This window comes from Aedes aegypti, chromosome 2 (assembly GCF_002204515.2).
Source record: "Aedes aegypti strain LVP_AGWG chromosome 2, AaegL5.0 Primary Assembly, whole genome shotgun sequence".
Taxonomy (NCBI): Eukaryota; Metazoa; Arthropoda; class Insecta; order Diptera; family Culicidae; genus Aedes; species Aedes aegypti.
Window position 1 is genome coordinate 124,326,402 of NC_035108.1, and position 15,591 is coordinate 124,341,992.

A 15,591-nucleotide genomic window follows, 5' to 3' on the forward strand; every position below is an offset into this window, starting at 1 on the left:
TGAACGTCTGAGAAACATGACCTTCTAATTTTCATCAGTTTAAGTATGTTCAAGATGGTTTATGGTTATGGTTTCAGCAACATCGTAACAAGCAAAAGATACATAACTCCTAAGTTGTTTGAAGGATTATTTGCAAAATTTCAGTGAACTTTTTGCTTGGTTCGTATATGAATCCTTACAAAAACTTTCAATGGGTTGATTATAATTTGCGAATTATTGGCGGAATCATATGGGAATATGCTAAGTAGTGTAACCACATTTTCTTACCGGAAGGTCAAGAGGTTAATTATGCAAAAGTTGAATCTTTTCCAGATGCTTATAGCTTAGCAGATGTCAAGTAGGATATCCAACAAGATCCTTCTTGGGTATTGTTTGATAAACTCCTTGACAGATCCATGAAATGTTCATTAGTGTGAGACGAAATTCAGATTATCGTTCCACTCCACTTTTTGGATTTTAATTTGGTCCAATTAAAACTGTGCAAAAATTCAGCTCGATTGGTAAAACTACAATTTAACGCCAGCCGTCCAAAGTTTATACGGAATTTACTATGAGAAAACTTACTTTGGTAAAGAAAACTCACCCATTAACCTCTATCAAAATTCTCAATTCAAGGTCTGTTCGAAAGGTGTTCGACAATTCGACACTTGTGAAAAAAAAAAATGATTTAATGAAACCCAATTGACAAGGTGACGTTGATTAACACGTAAAGGAATAACAAAACATCATCGTAAAAATACATATCGAGGTCTATGTTTAGACTTTTTATAGAGGTTAATGGGCGAACTCTGGAGATTTTTCTTTGTAAAAGTACTTTTTCTCATATTAACACCTTGAACAAACTTTGAACGGCTGGCTCTAAATTATAGTTTCGAGTTATCTGTCAAATTCCGAACAGTAAACACCTATCCTAGTTGCAGCGATTGTCGCAATCTCTGTTTTCAACTATTTGGAGTGTAAACATCCACCCTGGGGAAAAAATCCCAAGGAAAGTCAGAGGCCGGCTCAGTCGCTGAGGCTGGGCCGTCCGGTAAAGTGAATATGCTGATCCATAAGACCTACGATAAAAACAAAGTGCGCCTAACCTCATCACAACAAATCGACGCTATGCTTGGAAGTTCGCTAGTAATCCCACACACGCAGCGAACTGGACTATCGAAATTCATACATTTTGCCTTATGAAAGATGGAACGATTATCGCAATACGAACGCTTTATGTATCGTTTTAGCATCACCCCACATCAAGGTGTTGATAGGCGCGGGGTGTACGTACGAGCCTATCGATCGCAAGGTCCTTGGTTCGATTCCAGGTTACCGCGAAAACTATTTTTGTTTTCAAATTTCGGTTTCATAAGGCAAATTTATGAATTTCAACCCGATTCCTTGTGGCGAATTTTCATAAGGGGTTCCTATGTTTATCGATAATCAATTTGCCTGAGTGCACGCAGCGAACTGGACTATCGAATTTCATACATTTTGCCTTATGAAAGGTTGATCGATTATTGCAATACGAATGCTTTATGTATCGTTTTAGCATCACTCCTGATCAAGGCGTCGATTGGCGCGTGGTGTACGCTCGGGCCTATCGATCGCAAGGTTCTTGGTTCGATTCCAGGTTGCCGCGTTAAACGTTTTTTGTTTTCAAATTCTGGTTTCATAAGGCAAATTTAAGAATTTCAACCCGATTTCTTGTGGCGAATTTTCATAAGGGGTTCCTATGTTTATCGATAGTCCATTTGCCTGAGTGCAGAGGATCCACAGGGGACCCGAACCAACTCCGGCAGCTCCAGTCAGCCATCCGGCTCGCTATCGCAACCGATAATTCCGTCCAACAATAATGCTTCTACATCAACCCAACCACTGGCGTTCAACATTCCTACCAGCAACTCATTCGAGTCTCTAACTGAAATAATGGATGACTCGAATCTCCCCGGCGATGCGACTGTCCCAGGAAACAGCGAGTATAGTCAAAATACCGTTGCTCGCAAGATTCCATAATCTTCTCAAGCTAATGAATTGGAACAGCCGTTCCTTGAATAACAAAGTCGCTGAGTTTTTCAACTTTGTGGAATCCAACGACATCGATATCGCAGTGGTTACTGAAACCTGGCAACGTAGCCACAATTCGCTGTACAGTCCCAACTAGAAATCCTTTATAAGAGAGATTCGCGGAAGCTGACATTTCTGTCAAAGTGTGAGCCAATCGAGCAGCGAGAGCTGTCAAAGTGTGAGCCAAACGAACATGCGTTATGTTTGTTTTGAACTTTTCTTGAGGAGTACGGTAAACCGCTTGAAATTATTTCGGTAAAAGCAATTTTGCATGAAGCAAACATATGAAAAGTTTTACTTTTTTGAATGTTTGTCAATGCGATTTTTAGTTTTTGATTATTTCGGCTGTTTATTAGTTTTGATATGTAGCTCAAAGATCTGTAACGAAACAAAATACACTTTATAGCAATGAGGAAGTCATGTCCGTGTTACAATATTTTTCTCGACGCCGAGCAAAATCAGCACTGCTGGTCTGTTGCCAAATCATTCCATTTTACTTCCGCTTATCTCTCTATAAAGGATCACTAGTCCCAACTACTCAACAATTCGTCTGGATCGCCAGCATGCTGATGCAGAACGCGGTGGAGAAGTCGCTATCTTCATCAAGAGGGGTATCTCCTTTACCCAACTTGACCTATCCACGTCGATTATCGAGGCTGTTTGAGTTTCAATCAACACCGGTACAACGCCAGTAAACATCGTAGCAGCATATTTTGCCGGTTCGAACAGGAAAGCCCATCTTCAGCAGTTAAGCCGTGACATTCGAACGCTGACCAACTTTGAAGTACAGTAATACCTCGATATAACGTAACTCGATATAACGTAGTTTTTACCTCGATATAACGTAATTTTAATATAACGTAATGTTTTTTTTATAAAAAACATGGTTTATGAACAGCTATAAACATTTTTTAAAATTCAAACACCAACCAATACTAAATCAAAGCAATTCAAACGTTTACCACAGACAAACAGACGTAACACTCATAACAAATAGCGATCAAAATCATAGTCGAGAGAGCATGTACGCCCAAAGCTAAAATTGATGTATTTGGCCGGTAGACCAACAGATGGCGGTAGTGTGTAAACGTCAAACACGAACAAAAACTATGCGAGCGCTGCCGGTGGTGGACTGACCACCTACACTATATTTGAATCGACCGTTAAAAAGGTGGTCGATGGACAACGGTAAGAGTGTGACGTCTGTTTGTCTGTGCGTTTATTATCAGTGAATACAGTCATAAATCGATATCGAAATTTCTCGACGGATTCTGAGGATGCCTCCAGATATTCCGACAATAATTGCTCCATGGGCTTATCTTAAACTGTCCTGGTATTCATGTATAAACTTAAAACCTATTCTTAAAATAATTCCAACAGGGATATTCCAGAAATTCTACAAGTTGACCCTCCAGATATTCATGTGTTATTTCTCCAGGATACAAAGTGGATTCAACTATGCATTCTACAAACAATTCCACATATGATACCTTATACCGTTTTGTCTCAAATTCCGAACAGACTCATATTCCGAACACTTGGTTTTTGTATGGTGATTGGGTTGAAATGTTTCGCTGAAATATGTCATCAAATAATCAGGAAATGGCATCAATTGCAATTCAATTTGAACGTCTCCCAATCTATTTTATAGCTCGAGAGTAGTGATGATTCTCTAGTTCGAGACTAGTTAAACTAGCTCAGATAAATTTATTTTCGAAATTATTTATCTGAATAGGATTTATTCGCGCTGTTCGGAATTTGAATCGAGGTGTTCGGAATATGAGACAGAATGAATACAGTGTTCGGCATTTGAATCAAAATGTTGTTCCATACTTTTGCGTTAAAACAACACTAAACAAGTTAAAATAAACCTTATTAACGGCACGCCCAACAGCTTACAATTAGGCTTTGCGAGGAAATAAGAATTTTCACAAATATCGACTAATTTGTGCCCCTCAGAGGCATGTGAAGTCACAGCTGGCCTTAAGTGTTTGGAATATGAGTCAAAACGGTACTTTTGCGGAGTCTAGAAATTTATAAATTATTTCAGCATTTTTTCATGAATTCTTCCAGCGGCCTTTTTAAAGAACAATCCAGTTATAATTCTTGGAATGATCTACAAATTATTTAAAAAACCGTACAGGTATTCATCCAAAAACCTGAAGAACAATTTTCTTGGCATTTCTCCACCAATTTAATTATGATTTTCTGCAGAACTTTTTACAAATATTTATGCAGAAATCATTCTATATACTACTTTAGGTTCTTCAAGGATTCTATGTGAAATGAAATCTTTCATTCATTCCAACACAAATTTCTAAAGAAAGATTCCAATGATTTCATTGGGTTCTTCAAGTAATTCTTGAAGACGATAAGTCTAGAAATTTTTCTATGGATTTTTTTTTATTACAAAAATATATTCAGGGATTCCAAAAACTGAGCATTCTCCTCCGGAGATCCTCCAGAAATCTCTCCTAAAATACTACCGAAAATTCACAACATATTCGTTCAGAAACTTTTGCATGAAAAATTACTCGAAGATAGTTCTTGTTTTTGACAGTTTTCTAGTGATTTCTTCATGAATTCTAAAAAAAAAACATTTTTAAAATAATTCTTGGGACATTCATTCTAAAATTCTGTCCAGAAATTACAAAAAGATTTGCTTTAAGAGTTTTACCACGAGTTCCTCATAACAAAATTCTTGAAATTCCATAACTGCTTGATAGAAATGTTCATGGATTGCTCAACATTAACTTTTTTAGAGATTTCTGAAAGATCTCATTTATGAATTTATTGTATAGTTTCTCCGAGTGTTCAAGGATTCCTCCAAAGTTTTTTTTTCTGAATACATTTCATTAGGGAATACTGAAATAAAAAGGTAAAAGTAAAAAACAAAACAAAAAGAAAAATATAAGAAAATTTCATACGGAAAAATATTTCAAAAAAATATGTGAGATAAACTGAAAATGCCTGCTAGTTCAATAATATCAATGTAAGACCCATTTTCTCACCAAACAATACATGATGAACGAAATTCAGAAAAAAAAAAATTTTGCTTCGATAGAGCGTAACCTCGATATAACGTAATGAAAATAAAAATCGAGTTACGTTATATCGAGGTATTACTGTACCGTTCTTTGTTGTGGGAGACTTCAACTCTCGACACACAATGTGGAATTGCGCCACCACAAACAAAGCAGGAAAAATTCTCGTTCAAGAGTATGAATCATCTAACTTTTACATCCACCACCCGGATGAGCCAACGCGTCACCCGCCTGGGAGAGGAAGGCCTTCCACTTTAGACCTTATTTTATCAAATAATGTGATACAAATGTCGATCCCGGTAGTGCACACTGCGCTCTCGTCTGACCACCTTCCTGTTACATTTGAAATCAACAATATTACTCCAGCCACAGTCCCAGGTCGTAGCATGCGATGTTACTACCGAGCAAATTGGAATCTCTTCGTTAGATCAATCAATGCCCAAATCGACCTGAATTCTGAACTTGTCAACCATCTAACCAACCGAGAGAACATTGAAGAAGCCATTTCTTTATTTGAAGACGTCGTTCTACGAGCTGAGGATGAAAGCGTTCCGATGGTTACGATCAACCATCACAAAGTCTCTCTTCCCGAATCCATAAAGCTGCTAATTCGCCTAAGAAACGTACGGAGGCGTCAGTATCTGCGTACTCGTGACCCAATGCTGGGCACAATAGTGTCACAACTTAATGACACCATTCGAGAGCAATGCTCTGAACACCGTTTCAAAAACTTCGAAAATATGATTCAAAACCTTGATAACGGAAGCAACAAATTTTGGAAGTTGAGTAAAAGTCTTCGTAATCACATGAAGCATAGCCCACCTTTGAAGGTAAATGGTAGACTAGTTGTGACATCCACACAGAAAGCTGAAACGTTTGCAGCGACATTTGCAGCCGCACACAACAATCCACTCGTCGGTGACGACGCTACTTCAAAAGCAGTGGATGAAACCGTTCGAAGGATAGCCGCAGCCGAGTGCATTATTGAGCCATCTTCTCTGGTTAAGCCTAAAGAAGTAAAATTTATCATCAGCGCAATGAAATCCAAAAAGTCTCCTGGACGTGATGGCATCATAAATACTATCCTGAAACATCTTCCTAGAAAAGGACACGTCTTCTTAACTAAGATTTTTAACGCCTGTCTGAGACTGTCCTACTTCCCTGCGAAGTGGAAGCACGCTTCCGTGATTGCCATTCCAAAGGCCAACAAAAATATCACTTGTCCCGATAATTATCGACCGATCAGCCTGCTGAGCAGTATTAGTAAAATTTTTGAAAGAATTATTCTCTCAAGGCTGAATCGCCATCTAGAAACCGATGTTATTGTCCCACACGAACAATTTGGGTTCAAACAAGGACACTCAACTGTTCATCAGCTCGTCCGGACCAAAAAAGTGATCAAGCGCAATTTTGCTGTGGGTAAGTCCACCGGTATGGTCTTGCTAGACGTTCAAAAGGCCTACGACACGGTATGGCAGGAAGCTGTGGTTTTCAAATTGCAACAATCAAACTGTCCACTCAACATAGTTAAAGTTGTTCAATCGTTTCTATCCTCTCGAACATTTGAAGTTCAGGTCAACGGTTCGAGGTCTACTACTTACCGAATCCCCTTCGGAGTACCCCAAGGTTCGGTCCTAAGCCCTACGTTGTACAATGTTTTTACTGCCGACATTCTTATGGTTGACGGAGTTGTTTATGCTTTCTTCGCGGATGATACGGACGGCCTTCCTAGCATCAGACAAGGATCCTGAAATCGTGGTGACCAAACTTCAACAAGCCCAAAATTGCCTGGAGGAATTTCAGCGAAAATGGAGAATTAAAATCAACGCAAACAAAACCCAAACTATCTTTTTCACAAGATAAAGAGCAGAGCGCAATCTGCCAAGGTCTGTCGTTACAACCAATGGAGTGCCATCCGCTTGGGTAAACGATGCCAATTACCTAGGAGTAATATTCGATTCCAAACTTACTTTTGGTAAACATGTTAATAATGCAATCTGCAAAGTGGATAAAGCAGTTCGTTCCATGTACGCGCTCCTCAAACGTCGTTCCAAACTACATTTAAAAAACAAAGAGCTGATCTTCAAATGCATACTTCGCCCCATTATGCTCTATGGATCTCCAGTATGGGGCGACTGTGCCAAGTCCCACCGTAAGCGCATGCAGGTGAAACAAAATAAACCGCTGAAAATGATTCACAACCTCGACCCTTGGTACTCAACAGAACAGCTACATCGAGTCACAAAAATGGATACTATCGAAGAGTTTATTAGTCGAGCTACCAGGAGCTTTTCTAACTCTTGTCAACTATCAGCAAATCCTTTGATAGAAGAACTTTTAGCTTAGCCACTGTGATATTAGAATAGGAAAAACTTAGATCTAGGGTTTTTTGTGAACAGATTTTTCCCTATACTGATTGACTTCGAACACCAAAAAATTAAATTCCTATTATAAATTACAATGTTATTACGCAGCTGAAAGGTGATCCAAATCTCTGCAACTGTAATTGTTATAATTAATCAATACTGAAACTGATAACATCGAATAAATAAAATGAATTGAATTGAATAAATTATAGTTTCACCGATCACGGTGAAATTTTGCACAGTTGTTAATGGGCCCAAATAACATCCAGAAATAGATCTGTGATATGACCGACCGTGCGCATTCGATGTCGCGATGTTAAGCGAACTTTCGATATTCACCTTCGGGCACAATCGAGGGTTCGGATAAAGATAAATAAACTAGACGATTCATTCGTATTGTAGACTCTTAACCGACCAGTTATACAAATTACCCTAATATCACAGCTAAATTTAGGACTTACTAGTCCAATTGAAAATCAAGTAAATCAGGACTTCCAAAATATTCTCAATCAAGAGAAAGTTTTCGAAAATTCCTGGGAGACTGATTTGGAAGAAGTGAGAACTATTATTAAAAAAATCAAAAAATATGGTATCTCTTGGCGATGATGGAATTTTCTACAACCTCATCAAAAAACTTCCGGAAAGTAGCTTATCATCCTTAGTTAATATATTTAACAAATGTTTTCAATTAGCATATTTTCCTGACAAATGGAACAATGCTAAGGTTGTTCCAATTTTAAAACCAGACAAAAATCCTGCAGAAGCTTCTAGCTGTCGTCCAATCAGTTTGCTTTCCTCCATCAGTAAACTTTTTGAAAAAATCATTTTGAACAGAATGATGGCCCACAGCAACGAAAATTCAATTTTTGCCAATGAACAGTTTGGATTCCGCCATGGACATTCGACCACTCATCATCTTTTACGTGTAACAAATTTGATTCGTTCTAACAAATCTGAAGGCTATTAGGGTAATTTGCCCATTATTGCGGTATTCCCTATTATTGCGGTATATAAGTTAAACCCTCATTATTAATCAAAAACTCTATTTCCTATGGATATTATCCATGATGATGAAAGCCTATAGTATTCCCAAGCTGTACCAGATAAATGCTTTGAAAATTAAACGATTTTGATCTTTGGAAGAACAGTTTTAAATGATGCATCAAGAAAAGCCTATATTGTTAACCAGTCCCTCTATCTACGGACGGGTTTTCATAAGCGTAAATTTTTAAGTTTAGAACCAAAACAATCATATGCAGCGCGTATATCAGTTCAGTATGGATGTAGTTACATGATACATATTGAATTTTAAATAAAATTTCTATATTTTTGTGTACAAGCATATACCACAATAATAGGACAATGAAAATAGCTTTTTGCCTATTATTGCGGTATCTGTAACTCACATTAAAAAATTCGATACTTCAATAGTCATTTTAAATGTAATTGCTGGAAGCGTTAGTTATATTATTGGGATACTATTTTGTGACGTAATTTTGTGTATTCATACATTTATTTAGTCAAACAAAAGATTTATGTTTATCTTTACCCTATAGTTACTCTTAATTACAAATATAATGCAAATCAACACGATGTTTTACCGAAAAATCACGTAAACTGATTGAAATTCGTATCAAATTCCAAAAATGCGATGAAAAACTAAGATAAAAGATGATCGCAAGGAAGCAATCTTTTAAAATTGCATTGGATTTATGAAATCTAGTGAAAAAATATTTTTAATTGTGGTTATACTTAAGTCAAAACATACATTTCTTATATAGCGGCTAGTGGTCTCAGATGGAAGAACCTTGTCTATTTACATTAACATTGTCCAGCTACGACGGAAGAGGAGACGAAACAACCAGAAAATCATTCGATTCTGTTGGTTTGTTTTCGGATCGTGACATAAAGTAATGAATTAGTTTTCTTTATAGATATGTCCAAAGTTACACAAATTGACAGTACCGTGCAGTGTCATTAACATGGAGGGATCATAGTTTTAATGCTAGAACATTGTGTGACATTGAATGTATACTGAATGAAATAAAATCTATGATTTCTGGTATACCGCAATAATAGGACGGCACTACCGCAATAATAGGACGAAATACCGCAATAATAGGACAGAGGAAGAGCTTCAGATTTATGTTTAAAAAATGTATGTTTGATTCCCAATTTTACTTTTTTACTTCACTATACTCCAGATAAAGGATAGTTTTAACACTTCGCATTGTAAAATATTATAATATTTAGGTTTTGGACACTAAAATACGATTTAAATTTCAACACCGTGCTTAAGTCCTCCATAATAGGACGGTTACCCTATACTAATCTTGCTCTTCTATACATAGAAAAAGCATTCGACAGTGTTCGACATGTAGGTTTGATCGTAAAATGAAAAAAACTTTAATTTTCCAACATACATTGTTAGAATAATTCAAAGTTATCTGTCAAATCGTACACTTCAGGTTAATAATTCAAGACTAACAATTCAAAAGGCCTCATCTCCAAAAAGTAAACAATGAGAAAAATGCAATCTTGTTTTGTCAAACAATAAATCAAATTTAAATTATGAATTTAAGCATTGTATGTTATTTTATCGTCAGGAAAGTCCATAGATAAACTGATTTATGCCTATGAATATTCATTACTATCAGTTTAGCAAAAAATCCTGCTAAAAAAACGAGTCAAAGGAAATGAGGCTTTTATTTCACCAAAAGCTGTGCAGCCCTTTTCATTTGTGCCCATAGACGCCGGCCGACGCTGATGAGGCCTGTGACTTGACGCCTTTGTTTACTCTAAAATGTGTTGAGGCCTTCTAGTTGTGGCTTGTTTTTTCATCATCTTCTGATGTGGCCTTTTGAAAATCATTCAAAATTGATGATGAAATAAGAAATTTGAAGTGTAGAAGAGTGTTAAGTGGTGAAGTAAAGTACATGGAGATCCCTACAGCAAGAGAAGATTCGTGCGGTCGATTTAATATGTGATTGATTGAGCCCTTCGTCATCCATGAACATTATGTATGTGCTACGCGAGTTTGTCGTCGAGAAAATGTATGGAAATATTGGTTCAATTGAAATAATATTGCAATTGAACGTTATTTTCATGCAATTGACACCAAATCGTGTTTTTGTTGATAATTTGTGAAGTACAGACAGGCTGACACAGGTATTATTAGGTAGTATGATACAAAATACATCAGTCTACAGGAACCCGATAATGTTCGCCGTTTGGACAACCACTGTATAAAATAATACAAGGAGCAGTCGCTCCGTAGTATAACCTGCATCTACTTAGTGAATTTGGAACGTTTTTCGCAATCTACATTGCAATTTTGATGTTTGTTTAACAGGCCTCAACTCGGTTTCCGTCAGATATAGAAATGAGGCCTTCTTGAGAAAAGGCCGCATTTGCGATGAATATCCTGGTTAGCGGAAAATGAGATGGGGCCTTTTAGAAAAATGTTATTTTTTCAACTTTTATGCATATTTTTAAATGACTATTGCATGTTTTAGTAAGAATAGGCTCTTATACACTGAAATCAGCAGAAAACCGATTTGTTTACATTTTGGACTTGAGGCCTTTTCAATAGTTGGTCTTGAATTATCAGAACTCCAGGTCTGAAAGACTTCCTGCACAGACAAACAGACGTAACACTTAAAACAAATCTCGATCAAATTCATAGTCACGAGGACATGTACGCCCAATACTAAAATCGATGTGTTTGGCCGACGCGCCAACAGATGGCGGTAGTGAGCAAACGTCAAACACGAACAAAACCGAAGCGAGCGCTGCGGGTGGCGGATTGACCACCTACCATATTTTCGAATCAACCGTTAAAAAGGTAGTCTATGGACAACGATGGGAGTGTGACGTCTGTTTGTCTGTGCTTCCTGTATGATCTGGTGTTCCTGAAGGCAGCATTTTGGGACCAATATTATACAATATTTTCACCTCTAACTTCCCTGGCCACGATCACAGGGTTTGACGGTGTCAAAGTAGAAGGTGCACCATAATAATACCCGTCTGTGAAACATATCACCTTCCCAATACTTTGGCACGCCTCCAACGGTTCATGATTTATCATGAAACGGCTGCATTCAGGCGGAGGATCTGTTAATACGTTTCGGCATATTATCAGGTCCTCTTCGAACGGAGGGACCGCCAGGGCTCATTAGTTACTTATAAACCAGTGCTGGTTGTTGATGTTTCAATTCGTTTACACGAGCTGTAGCATCCTTTGTACTAGTCAGCAATGGTGGTTAAGTTTCGAAGCTAACGTGTGATCAATTCTTTTATAATGCAACATAAGAATGGGTGTTTGGTGAAACTGTGCGTTACACTCGTCTTTATTAAATTTAGTGATTATGAAGGTGCTAATAGTGATTTTATAATAAAATCTATGGTGAAAATTTGAAAATGAAAGTGGAAGTGATTCTGATAGTTTTGTAAAAATATAATAATAATGGTGTGAACTCTACTAATTTAATAATGGCCATAATACATTGTGCAATCATTTCTCTGAATATAAACTTATTGCCTAGTTGTGCCTAGTTCTTCAAACGTGCATGATAAAAACGTTAATAATGACAGCGAGTGCAGAAGAATGGATCGAAGTGATTTTTTTACTGTAACTTTCTTGATCGTAGTGCTAAATCGTAGTTTGAATAGTAATGACTCAACAGCAACAAAAATAATGAAAAATGTCAATTGATTATCTTTTAATTACTTAGTAATGATAACAGATGGTAAATGGTAAATAATAACAATGAATTTATATCAAAATGGTGTGCTGTGAAAAGTGATATAATGGAAAGTATATCTGAAGTGTATTACAAAAGTTGATGAGTGATAATCGGTGATATACGTGATAGTGTCGAAAATAAAAGTGTCAATAGTGAGTGATGAAATAAAATGGGGAATGAGGACCTTTTAATAAAACTATTTCGTTCTTCACTTTAACCACTCTAGTAGCATTTCAGGCCTTATCATAGTTTGATAGTAGTCTGAACTACTAGACTGCAAAACTACGGCAAGGGCTGATTGCTGCTAGCGTACACAGTGACCATTTGAGCAACATTGCTTAGGAACGTCTGTGTGATGAACGCAATAGAGGCTTATAAAAGCAAATGCTGGGAAGGAGCTTAGGGCAGATTAAGAGTGCCAGTACTACCCCTATCGCTACCGACAAAAAAAAAAAAAAATATTTTCACCTCTAACTTACCTGAGCTACCTCAGGGATGTCAAAAATCCTCGTTTGCGGATGACACAGGCCTCTCCGCCAAAGGACGAAGCCTGCGTGTCATCTGTAGTCGATTGCAAAAAAGTTTGTATATGTTTTCTTCATACACTTGCAAAAATGGAAGATTTCTCTTAATGCTTCCAAAACTCAACTAATAATATTTCCACATAAACCAAAAGCTTTTTATTTGAAACCTTCAAGTAGACATGCTGTCACGATGAGAAAGGTTTCAATCAATTGGTCAGATGAAGTTAAGTAGGGCTCATGCTAGATAAGAATTTAACATTCAAAAATCACATTGAGGGAATTCAAGCCAAATATGTATAAAATCTCGTTAATAAAGTCAAACCAACCAACCAACCAAATATGTAAAATGTCTCTATCCCCACAAGCTTTTGATATGCATTTTCCAGGCCTGCCATGTTGTATGCTGTACCAATATGGACTAGCTGTTGTAATACCAGGAAGAGCTCTGCAGAGAATTCAAAATAAAATTTTGAAAATGATTCTGAAGCTTCCTCCCAGGTATAGTATCAATGAGTCACACACAATGTTGAAACATTGGAACAAATGTCAAATAAAATAATAAATAATTTCAGGCAAAAATCGTTACAATCTTGTATTGCCACGATTAATGAGTTATATATTTAGGTTAAGGCGAAGTAGGCCGTCATTGAAATTTGTACGCGTCGTTGGTGATTGTTGCTAATTCATCTCACGATTTCGAATCAAAGAAAATCAGTTGGTTTTGCACTGACACAGCTGAAAAAGTGTCAGCATACTTCATTCATAAAGCGTACAGTGATACTTTTTCAAGTCAATATAAACTATCAAGACTGAGTTTTATCACTTTGAAATGCAAGCTGAAAAGTTATCATTGTTGCCAAAACGAATGACGGGCTACTTAGCCTTAAGTTAGGTTAAGTAAATTAAAAACGTGTTTTTTTTCTCTTATAAGCAGGTGAAATCAACTCACCTGTAAAAAATCTGAACAGCTACGAATAATTAAGGCGAAGTAAGCCGTCATTTAAATTTGTACTAGACATCGATGATTGTTTCTAATTCGTCCCACGATTGTGAATTAAAGAAAATGGCTTGATTTTGCACTGACATAGCTGAAAAAGTATCAGCATACTTTCTGCATGTAAGCGCAAGTAGTGATTGTGAATCAATATTACTTATGTTGACTGAGTTTTATCATTTTTAAATTGCGAGCCGCAAAATCAACATGGCTGCCGAAACTAATGACTGGCTACTTAGCCTTAAATGCAATATATTGTTAACAAAATGTTAATCAAATCTTAAATTTGTTTTACCAAATTAGAATGATAGTGTTGTCTAAGAACACAGAACACCTAGATATAAGAAATAAATGTAATGTTTGGAATGATACAGATAAAGAAATTATTAAAAAAAAGTAAAAAGTAAACAAAGAAAATTTTATTCTTGTCACTTGAATTTTCTTCTGTTCAGTTATGTTTGTTGAAATGATTCGACAACAACATAACTACGACATTTCTGGAGCTCGATGTGAAAAGGTCGTAAGTAACAAAAGTAAAAAATCGCGTTTTTTTTTCACCATCAGGTAGATTCTATTCAGCTTATTATGCTGGTAAAGTATCATATCGATATCATATTTCTTCTAAAATAAAAAAATAAATTGACACTTTGACGTAATTAACAAAACTTAGGAATAGTAAAAATTTGTTCATTCGTCCTATTGCGCATAAGGTCCAATGTAGCAAAAACACCAAAATTTAAAAAAACGCGTATTCGACCTTTTTTCTTTCATCTTGGGTTTACAAAATCCCCCCATATTCAAAACCTGCTAGCTCAACACAGTTAACCATTTATACTGAGATGTTGGCAAACAGCAGAGCAACACTTGGTGCTGTATCGTTTCCTAGGAAATTAAGTTACAGCGTTTCCGATTGTTTGGAAGACCTTAGGGAAAGGTTTAAGGATCCACTCCGTGACAATTTGCACTCTTCGTTCAACTTTGGTTTAATTTTCGGCCTTTAGCATTACTGCAGAAGTACTAATGATGCCTTATGAATGTTCCTGCAACGATATAACATATACAATGAATCCATTATCCATCCGACAAACCCATCCATAATCGCTTCCGTTGCATTTTTTCTACAGTAGACATTCAGCGCAGATGGGGATTTGCTCTGAGCAACATCGCTGATCGCATAAATCGTTTGCCAACTTCACGAAATACATACCTTCATGCAGAAAACTTCAGAAATTCTTTGAAATTCTCTATTTTTGTTTACAACGGTGGGTCGTATGTACTTCACTGGCCACCATTCAGTCCGATCGTACTTTGACGTATGGACATTTTCAGATGTCAAACGTCTGAACGTACCCGTTTGAAGTGCAGCAGTGACTAGCGTTAGGTCGTATCGATTAGGTCGAATGAACAACAAACAATGTTATATCGACGGAAAGCTTTTTTATGATCATAAATCAATAAATTGAGTGTATTTTCATGGTTTTGTTCGATAGTTTATTGAAAGGGATTTCATTTTGTGTCTTAATACGTATATTAAACACTTTTGAGCTATTTGCTTGAAATAGGAATTGAATTTTGTTTGAGAAACTTCATGGAGAGTTATCTCAGATAGTCAAAAATGTCACATACCGTCAAACGGGGCTTCTTTTGACATTATTTCCACATTCTTTAACTTTGAGGATTTGTAACTCTTAGAATTATGGATAGATGTTGACAATTTTTGCCTATATTTAAGTTGTATACGTACGTAACAAATGCGCAAAATATGAGGCAAATCCATCAATAAATAACAAAAATGCTTGAATAGCGAAAAAAGGGTGTCCTTCAAGACAAAAAAGGGGCTACTTTGGACATTTTCACAATTTGCTAATG

General features: G+C 36.6%; 1 protein-coding gene across 3 annotated transcripts in view; it reads right to left on the minus strand.

Moving 5' to 3' along the window:
- LOC5575134 overlaps positions 1 to 15,591 on the minus strand; it is a 60,550-nt gene that overhangs the window by 16,231 nt on the left and 28,728 nt on the right. The window lies entirely within an intron of this gene.